The following is a 10,753-nucleotide window of genomic DNA, read 5'->3' as shown; positions in this document are numbered from 1 at the left end:
AAGAAAATATTTTCTTGAGATGGAATCTACTCCAGGTGGAGATGCTACGAACATTGTTGAAATAACAACAAAGGATTTAGAATATTCCATAAACCTAGTTGATAAAGCAGCAGCAGGGTTTGAGAGGGTTTACTCCAATTTTGAAAGAAGTTCTACTGTGGATAAAATGCTATCAAAGAGCATCACATGCTACAGGGAAATCTTTTGTGAAAGGAACAAACTTCATTGTTTTAAGAAATTGACACAAGCACCCAACCTTCAGCAGCTCCCACACTGATCAGTAAGCAGCCATCAACATAGAGTCAAGACCCTCACTGTAAGAGAAAAGAAAGAGAGATCAGACTGTTACTGTGTCTATATAGAAAGGAAAGACGTAAGAGACTCCATTTTGAAAAAGACTTGTACTTTAAGCAATTGCTTTGCTGAGACGTTAATTTGTAGCTTTGCCCCAGCCACTTTGCCCCAGCCACTTTGACTCAACCTGGAGCTCACAAAAACATGTGTTGTATGAAATCAAGGTTTAAGGGATCTAGGGCTGTGCAGGATGTGCCTTGTTAACAAAATATTTACAAGCAGTATACCTGGTAAAAGTCATCGCCATTCTCTAGTCTCAATAAACGAGGGGCACAATGCACTGCAGAAAGCCGCAGGGACCTCTGCTCTTGAAAGTGGGGTACTGTCCAAGGTTTTTCCCCATGTGATAGTCTGAAATATGGCCTCATGGGATGAGAAAGACCTGACTGTCCCCCAGCCCGACACCCGTTAAGGGTCTGTGCTGAGGTGGATTAGTAAAAGAGGAAAGCCTCTTGCAGTTGAGATAGAGGAAGGCCACTGTCTCCTGGCTGCCCCTGGGAACTGTACGTCTCAGTAGAAAACCTGACTGTACATTTGTTCAATTCTGAGATAGGAGAAAAACCGCCCTATGGTGGGAGGCGAGACATGTTTGCAGTAATGCTGCTTTGTTATTCTTTACTCCACTGAGATGTTTGGGTGGAGAGAAACATAAATCTGGCTTACGTGCACGTCCACTCATATACCTTCCCTTGAACTTAATTATGACATAGATTTTTTTGCTCACATGTTTTTTGCTGACCTTCTCCTTATTATCACCCTGCTCTCCTACTACATTCCTTTTTGCTGAAATAATGAAAATACTAACCAATAAAAACTGAGGGAACTCAGAGGCCGGTGCCGGTGCAGGTCCTTGGTATGCTGAGCGCTGGTCCCCTGGGCCTACTGTTGCTTCTCTATACTTTGTCTCTGTGTCTTACTTCTTTTCTCAGTCTCTCGTCCCACCTGACTAGAAATATCCACAAGTCTGGAGGGGTAGGCCACCCCTTCACTCACCAGCAAAATGATTATGACTTGGTAAGGCTCAGATATTCATTAGTATTTTTCAGCAATGAGGTATTTTAAGTTAAGGTATGTACATAGTTTTGTAGACATAATGTGATTACTAACTAATTAATTAATTAATAATTATTAAATACCCATTAGACTACAACATAGTTTAACCATAACTTTTATAAGCACTGGGAAACAAAATGTTTATGCGACTAATTTGATTGTAACATTTACCTTATTGTGGTTGTCTGGAACCAAACCCACACTATCTCTGAGTATGCTTGTAGGTTTTTGGTTGTTCTTTGTTTTGAGATAGGGTTTCACTCTGTCACCCAGTCCAGAGTGCAGTGGTATGATTATAGCTCACTGCAGCCTCAAACTGCTGGGTCAAGTGATTGTTCTACCACAGCCTCCTGAGTAGCTGGGACTACAGGCATGCAGCACTATGCCTGGCTTTTTTTTTTTTTTTTTTTTTTGAGACGGAGTCTCGCTCTTTCGCCCAGACAAGAGTGCAGTGGTGCTATCTCGGCTCACTGCAAGCTCCGCCTCCCGGGTTCATGCCATTCTCCTGCCTCAGCCTCCCGAGTAGCTGGGACTACAGGCGCCCAAAACAGGCCCGGCTAATTTTTTTGTATTTTTAGTAGAGAAGGGGTTTCACCGTGTTAGCCAGGATGGTCTCGATCTCCTGACCTCGTGATCCGCCCGCCTCAGCCTCCTAAAGTGCTGGGATGACAGGCATGAGCCACCTCACCCGGCCTGCCTTTTCTTTCTAGTGGCACAAGCCCCATGGAATGTGGTGAGTCTGATCTCCGATGCTTTTGAACAGTGTAGAAAGTATTGCTGTCTGAATTTAATTTTTTACTACATGTATGGTGTCGATCAATCACAAGAAGATCAATAAGCCCTTCTCCTAATTCTACTTCCCTTTCTAGCAATGGAGAACTTTGATTGGATTTTTCCTGCCTACAGACAGGAATGAGTCTGCTGTTTTCTTTTTTAAACCCGAAGGGACTGGGCCTGAGGGCCTCAAGCTCGTCCACCCTCCCCCAACCCCCAACTGGTGATTGTGGTGGTGGTGGTGGTGGTTTTGTGTTCCAGCTTCTGTTCTGTTGTTGTTGTTGCTGCTGCTGGTGCTGTCGTCATTGTTTTGGTATCTTACAGACTCAGGGGGTGTATGTGCTTGTTTGTTAGATCGGCCTACTACTGCCTCCGGTTGTAGAAGTGGACCTCCAGTGTATCTGATACCCACGTGGTGACCGTTGTCTCCGATGGGCGATGTATTCATCCCTCGTCCCCCTCTTACCCTCCTCCTCCCTTTTGGAGTGTCTGCTATTTCCATCTTGATGACCCTGTGCGTACCCACTGTTTACCTCCCACTTGTAACCAGAAGGCAGTTCACTGGGTACATACTTGCTTCCAGCTCTATCCATATTGTGGGAAAAGATGTGAAATCGCTCTTTTTGTGCCTGCACCATTGGAGAATTTTAACTTTCTTGGTGGTTGTTTTCCTTTTTTCCTTTCTTTTTTTTTTCTTGTCTTTCTTTTCTTTTCTTTTCGTTCTTCCTCCTCCTCCTCCTTCTTTTTTTCATTTTTTTCAGCTGGTCTCTCTTACTTGTGTTGCTCAGTTGCTCGGGCTTGTCTCAAACTCCTGGCCTTGACACTTCTCCCGTCACATCCACCGTCTGGTTGTTGAAATGAGCATCTCTTGTAAAATTGAAAAGGTGAAAAAAATAAAGAGAAAGACAAAAAGCACGGGGTGAACGTTTCTCTTGCCGCCTCCCAGGGTGTACCTTGGACTCCATAGGAGGGAAGGAGCTTGGCTGGGTGGGTTTTCGGTGCTAAATCCTCCCAAGGGCCTCCTTCCCTCTCCCCCTTGTCCCCTTTTCTCCCCCAACCATGGTTCCCACCGCCGTGATGGGATTTTCCATGGGAGAGGTATGGGAGAGGACTGACGCGGCTTCCAGATCTATATCGTGCCACACGTCTCTGGCTCAGCGTCCCCCACCAGCTGCCTGCCACTTTCCAGGGAGCTCTGAGGACAATGCCCCGCCCCCCTTCACATCCCGCCACCCTCCTCCAGCTGGCGTTTGCCCGGCGACCCCAAGGGAACCGCGTTGATGCTGCTTTCGAATCCCCCAGCGAAGACTTCCACCAGGTGCCCCGGATGGGCCCGATGGGATGGACTGGATCACCCTGGACCATGCTGTTCTTGGGGGTGGGTTGACGTACAGGGTGGACTGGCAGCCCCAGCATTGTAAAGGGTGCGCAGGTATGGAAATGTCACATAGGATGCCCTCCTTTCCCTCAGTCTGCCTTCAGCTTCCTCAGGCATGAAGACAACTTCCCATCAGAATCTCTATTCTTCCCTTTCTCCACCACACACATGAGACCCATGAGAGGGAGAAACAGCTCAATAGATACTGCTGACCTTCATTTGTGGAATCCTCAGTCATCTACAGACAGAGAGGTGACTAGACAGGGACCCAGATCAAACACCATTTCCGGGTCCTCATGGTGGGATTGGTCTCTCTCTCTCTCTCTCTCACACACACACACACACACACACACACACACAATTTCCACATCTAGTTCAAAAACCACACTAATTTACACTTTTCACAGTACGTAGTCTGAGTAAAACCCACCCCACCCTCCACCCAGCTGCCGACGAAACCCCTTCTCTACAATTTATTAAAAGATTATCTGGGCCGGGCACAGTGGCTCACGCCTGTCATTCCAGCACTTTGGGAGGCCAAGGCGGGTGGATCACTTGAGGCCAGGAGTTCAAGACCAGACTGGCCAACATGGCGAAACCCCATCTCTACGAAAAATAGAACAATTAGCTAGGCCTGGTGGCATAGGTTTGTAATCACAACTACTCAGAAGACAGAGGCGGGCCAGTTGCTTGAACCAGGGAGGCCGAGGTTGCAGTGAGCTGACATCGTACCATGGCAATTATTGAGATAAAGCGAGACTCTGTGTCAATAATAATCATAATATTGTTATAAGATGAGTTGTGCATGCTGATACCCACCTGTAGTCACAGCTACTCAGGAGGCTGAGACAAGGAGAAGATCACTTGAGGCCCCACAGGTCGAAGTCAGCTGTATCCTGGGTAGTCACCAGTCAAGGAGATATGCCCCTCCCCGTTTTCTTTTCTTTCCTTTTCTTTACATTTCTTCTTTTCTTTTCTCTCTTCTTTTTTCTTCTCTCTTCTTCTTTCCTTTCTTTCTTCTTTCTTTCTCTCGCTCTCTTTCCTTCTTTCTTTCTTTCTCTTCTCTCTTTCTTTTTTTCTTTCCTTCTTTCTCTCTTTCTTTCTTTCTTTTTTTCTTTTTCTTTCTTTCCTGCCTGACTGACTTCCTGCCTTTCTTATTTTCTCCCTTCCTCCCTTCCTTCTTTCCTCCCGCCTCGGTCTCCCAAAGTGCTGGGATTACTGGCGTGAGGCACCATGCCTGCTTGGCCTAAAGAGAGACCCTTTGAAAGTAAGACACAAACAGCGCGTGATCCGCCGGGATTTCAGCCTTTAAAAGCATGGGCCCTGACACTTTTTGCTGCGGCCTTTACACTCAGAATGACGTGTCCTCTCTGCCATAGGTTAACTCCTTGAGTCCCCTATGCCATTGCACTCTATCCTGGGCAGCAAGAGCGAAACTCCGTCCCCCCAGCTTCCCGTGCAAATAAATAAATAAATAAATAAATAAATAAATAAACAAATAAATAAATAAAATCTCTACACATGACCTATAAGTGTGTATTCCCATGAGTGATTTCTAAGAAATGGCACTGTACACTGAACGCAGTGGCTCACGTCTGTCATCCCAGCACTTTGGCAGGCCGAGGTGGGTGGTTCACGAGGTCAGGAGTTCAAGACCAGCCTAGTCATCATGGTGAAACCCCGTCTCTACTGAAAATACGAAACCGAGTCGGGCGCAGTGGGGCAGGCACCTGTAATCCCAGCTACTCGGGAGGTTGAGGCGGGAGAATCTCTTGAACCTCGCAGGCGGAGGTTTCAGTGACCCAGGATGGCGCCACTGCACTACAGCCTGGGCGACAGAATGAGACTTGGTCTCCAAATAAATAAATAAATAAATGAAAGAAAGAAAAGAAAAAAAAGAAAAGAAAAGAAAAGAAAACCAGAAAAGAAAGAAAATGAAAGAAAAGTCACTGTATCGCTACTGGGCTAGGACCTTCTCTCTGTCTGTTTCTCTTTGTCTCTCTCTGTCCGTCTCTGTCTTTCTCTATCTGTCTCTTTCTCTGTCTGTCTGTCTGTCTCTTTCTTTCTCTCTGTCTCTGTCTCTCTCTCTCTGCCTGTCTCACAGTGTCTGTCTTCTCTCTTTCTCTGCCTGTCTGTCTCTCTCTCTCTCCCTCCCTCTCTGTTTCTCTATCTCTCTCTGTCTCTCTTTCTGTCTGTTTCTCTCTCTCTTGCTCTGTCTGTCTCTGTTTCTCTCTGTCTCTCTCTGTCTGTCTCTGTCTCTCTGTCTGTCTGTATTTCTTTTTCTGAGTCTCTCTGTCTGTCTCTCTCACTATCTCTCTCTGTCTCTCTCTCTGTGCCTATCTTCTGTCTTATTCTCTTTCTCTACCCGTCTGTCTCTCTCTCTGTCTGTCCCTCTCCCTCCCTTTCTGTCTCTCTCTCTCTCTGTCTCTCTCTCTTTCTGTCTGTTTCTCTCTGTCTCTCTCTCCATCTCTGTCTGTCTCTCTCTTTCTCTCTGTCTCTGTCCGTCTCTCTCCGCCTGTCTCTCTCACTGTGTCTGTCTTCTGTCTTATTCTCTTCCTCTGCCTGTCTCTCTCTCTCCGTCCCTGCCTTTCTGTTTCTCTCTCTCTCTGTCTCTCTCTCTTTCTGTCTGTTTCCCTCTGTCTGTCTCTGTCTGTCTCTTCCTCTGTCTGTCTGTCTCTCTTTTTCTTTTTTTTTTTTCCAAGACGGAGTCTCACTGTGTCGCCCAGGCTGGAGTGCAGTGGCGCCATCTTGGCTCACTGCAAGCTTCACCTCCCAGGTTCACGCCATTCTCCTGCCTCAGCCTCCCGAGTAGCTGGGACTATAGGCGCCCGCCACCAAGCCCAGCTAATTTTTTGTATTTTTAGTACAGAGGGGACTTCACCGCGTTAGCCAGGATGGTCTCGATCTCCTGACCTCATGATCCGCCCGCCTTGGCCTCTCAAAGTGCTGGGATGACAGGATTGTGCCACCGCGCCTGGACTGTCTCTCTCTTTCTTTCTCTCTCTCTCTTTCTTTCTCTCTCTCTCTCTCTGTGCCTATCTTCTGTCTTACTCTCTTTCTCTGCCTGTCTGTCTGTCTCTCTCTCTCTGTCTGTCTCTCTCTCTCCCTGTCTGTTTCTCTCCCTCTGTCTCTCTCTCTCTGTCTCTCTCTCTTGCTGTTTCTCTCTGTCTGTCTCTGTCTGTCTCTTTCTCTGTCTGTCTGTCTCTTTCTTTCTCTCTGTCTCTGTCTCTCTCTCCCTCTACCTGTTTCTCTCACTGTGTCTGTCTTCTGTCTTACTCTCCTTCTCTGCCTGTCTGTCTGTCTCTCTCTCCCCCCTCTTTGTTTCTCTCTCCCTCTCTATCTCTCACTCTCTCCATCTCTCTCTGTTTCTCTCTGTCTGTCTTTGTCTTTCTCTGTCTCTCTGTCTCTCTCTCTCTGTCTCTCTCCCTCCCTGTCTGTCTGTTTCTCTCTCTTTCTCTATCTCTGTCTCTCTCTTTCTGTTTCTCTCTGTCCATCTCTGTCTTTCTCTGTCTCTCTTTCTTTCTCTGTCTCTCTCTTTCTCTGCCCGTCTCTCTCACTCTGTCTGTCTTCGGTCTTACTCTCTTTCTCTGCCTCTCTGTCTGTCTCTCTCTCCCTCCCTTTCTCTCTCTCTCTCTCCATTTCTCTCTCTTTCTGTTTCTCTCTGTCTCTCTCTGTCTGTCTCTGTGTGTGTCTGTCTCTCTCTCTTTCTCTTTCTCTCTCTCTCTTTCTGTTTATTTCTCTCTATCCGTCTCTCTCTCTCTCTGTCTCTCTCCCTCCCTGTCTGTCTGTTTCTCTCTGTCTCTCTCTGTCCATCTCTGTCTTTCTATGTCTGTCTCTTTCTCTGTCAGTCTGTCAGAGCCCCTTTGCCGGGGAGGGCCCTGCCCCGTCCACGAAAGTGAGAAGCGCCTGCTTAGAGAGGCCGAGAGGAATCTAGACAGACGGGCCTTGCTAGGCTTCACTACTCGGTGTATGATTTCGGGAGGTCGAGGCCGGGTCCCCACTTGGATGGAAGGGGCATTTTCAAACTTTTCTCTCTGTCACGTGTGGTGTCCCTACTTCTCGTATTTCCCTGACAAGCTCCTCGACATAAAAATACATGGTTAAGGCTGGGCGCGGTGGCTCACGTCTGTCATCCCAGCAGTTTGGGAGGCCGAGACGGGTGGATCACCTGAGGTTGGGAGTTCGAGACCAGCCTTGCCAACACGGCGAAACCCCGTCTCTACTAAAAATACTAAATTGAGTCGGGCGCGGTGGGGCAGGCACCTGTAATGCCAGCTACTCGGGAGGCTGAGGCAGGAGAATCGCTTGAACCTAGGAGGCGGAGCATGCAGGGAGCCGAGATCGCACCACTGCACTACAGCCCGGGCTGTAGATTGAGTGAGACTCTGTCTCTAAATAAATAAATAAATAAATAAATAAATAAATAAATAAATAAATAAATGCATTCTTTTCCGTGCTGACTGACACTTGCAGGCATCGGTTGTCTTTGGGCATCATCTAGCGACCACTGTTATTGAAAGTCGAGGTGACATGGAGAGAGGTCTGGCCGACTTCACCGAGCCTGGGGCAACCGGTTTCTCTCTCTCCCTTCTGGAGACCCCCCCCTCTCTCCCTCGTTGCCTAGGGAACCTCCGCCCTGGCTGGGGCCCTATTGTTCTTTGATCAGTGCTTTAGTTTTCTTTGTGTTTTGGTTTCTTTCATGCGCATAGACTCTTCTACTTGGGTTTTAGGAGGGGTCAGTTTAATTTTCAAGTCCCGCCCCGGCTCCCCCCACTACCCACGTCCCTTTATCTTCGTTTAGTGAGTCAGTTAGGTGGGTTCCCCCCAACCCCCCCAACCCCGCCTCCCAACACCCTGCTTGGAAACCTTCCGGAGCCACCGCGGTGTGCCTCCGTCTTCTCTCCCCTTTCCCCACCCCTTGCCGGCGATCTCATTCTTGCCAGGCTGACATTTGCATCGGTGGGCGTCAGACCTCACTCAGTGGCCACGGTTTTTGAAGATGGGGGTGGCACGGTCCCACTTCCCCAGAGACAGCTTGGGCCGATGGCACAGCCCTTGACCCGCGTGGGCAAGCGGGCGGGTCGGCAGTTGTGGGGTTTTTCCCCCGCTTCCCTCCTCAGGCCTCCCTCCCTAGGAAAGCTTCACCCCGGCTGGGTCTCTATCACCTTTTATCATGATGTTTTAGTTTCTCCGCCCTCCGGTCAGCATAGTTTCACAATGGGAATGACGTCACAGCTCTAGTCTGGGCCATCTTAGTATTTGCCCAAAATTGAAATGCTTTCTGAAAACTAATACTTTGCTCACTTAAGATTTCCAGGGACAGTGCCTTGGCCCGTGTTTGTTGGCTTGTTTTGTTTTGTTCGTGTTTTTCCTTTATCTTATGTATTTCTTTTTAGATGAAGTAGAAATCCCCAGTTTTCAGGAATACACATATTTTCCCCAAGATTTGTTAGCTGAGGTTTTCTCCTGCTGTTAACTAACGATTTTGTGAATCTCTGAACGTATAGTGAGAGCTGGTTGATGTTTACTAGACTTCAGAACATCTTATGTTCTAGAAATCCATAGGCGAATGCTGCTGCTGCTCTTGCTGCTGCTGCTCTTGTTGCTGTTGTTGTTGCTGTTTTCAAAGCACACCCCGGCCACCGTTTACGGGTTCAAAAGCGTTATAAAATATGTGTAATTATTTCCTGAGCATGCCCTTCCTCCTCCTCTCTCTGTCTCTCTCTTTCTCCATCTTCTCTCTCTCTCTGTCTCTCTCTATCTGCCTGTCTATTTTTCTCTCTCTCTCTGCCTGTCTCTCTCACTGTGTCTTCTGTCTTACTCACTTTCTCTGTCTGTCTGTCTGTCTGTCTCTCTCTCCCTGTCTGTCTGTTTCTCTCTGTCTCTGTCTCTTTCTCTGTCTCTCTCTCTTTCTGTTTCTCTCTGTCCATCTCTCTCTTTCTCTGTCTGTCTCTCTGTCTGTCTCTTTCTTTCTCTGTCTCTCTGTCTCTGTGTGTGTCTCTCTCTGCCTGTCTCTCTCACTGTGTCTGTCTTCTGTTTTACTCTTTCTCTGCCCATCTCTCTCTCTCTCTCTTTCTCTCTCTCTGTCTCTCTCTCTTTGTTTCTCTCTGTCTCTCTCTGTCCGTCTCTGTCTTTCTCTGTCTGTCTCTTTGTCTGTCTGTCTGTCTGTATCTCTCTTTCTCTGTCTCGCTGTCTCTCTCTCTCTCTCTACCTGTCTGTCTGTTTGTAGGTCTCTCTCTCTCTCCCAGTCTGTTTTTTTCTCTCTCTCTTTGCCTGTCTGTTTCTCTGTCTCTGTCTCTCTGTCTTTCTCTCTCTGCCTGTCTCTCTCTGCCTGTCTCTCTCTGTGTCTGTCTTCTGACTGTCTTTCTCTGCCTGTCTGTCTGTCTCTCTCTCTCCTTGTCTGTTTCTCTCTCTCTCTGTCTCTGTTTCTCTCTGTCTCCCTCTGTCTGTCTCTGTCTTTCTCTCTCTGTCTCTCTCTGTCTATCTCTCTCTTTCTTTCTCTCTGTCTGTCCATCTGTCTCTGTCTCTGTTTGTGTGTGTGTGTCTGCCTTCTGTCTTACTCTCTTTCTCTGCATGTCTGTCTGCCTGTCTGTCTGTCTCTCTCTGTCTGTCTCTCTCTCTTTCTGTCTCTGTCTCTTTCTGTTTCTCTCTGTCTCTGTCCATCTCTGTTTTTCTCTGTCTGTGTCTTTATCTGTCTGTCTCTCTCTCTCTTTCTGTCTTTCTCTCTTTGTGTATCTTTGTGTCTCTCTGTCTGTCTCTCTCTGTCTCTGTCATTGTCTCTCTCTCTCTCTCTCGCCGGCTCTCTGGCTCTCGCTATCTCCTGCCCTCTCTTTCTTTGCAAAATAAGTTCAAGTACATCTAATCTAATCCATTACCCCGACCTGAATTCTTAACTTTAGACATCCCAGATTTGATCTCCCTACAGAATGCTGTACAGAACTGGTGAGTTGATTTCTGGATGTGGATACCTCATAGCTATTACATATTAATAAAGATCCAACCATAAAATCTGGGGTTGCGTCTCCCTCGACTGTCTCAAAAAATCATACCTCTGTTCACCTAGGATGCTGGGAGGGTTTTCTTAATGTGCATCTGCTCATGTTCTACATGAACTGTGGCCGAGCCACGTCCGTTCTGTCTCAAATATGTATCTCCAAACACGTCTCTCCATTTCCACAACTACCCATGACCCCT

The sequence above is a fragment of the Pan paniscus genome, chromosome 21 (assembly GCF_029289425.2).
Source record: "Pan paniscus chromosome 21, NHGRI_mPanPan1-v2.0_pri, whole genome shotgun sequence".
NCBI classification, from domain to species: Eukaryota; Metazoa; Chordata; class Mammalia; order Primates; family Hominidae; genus Pan; species Pan paniscus.
The sequence above is the reverse complement of the archived record's forward strand: the minus strand, read 5'-3'. Positions refer to the sequence as shown.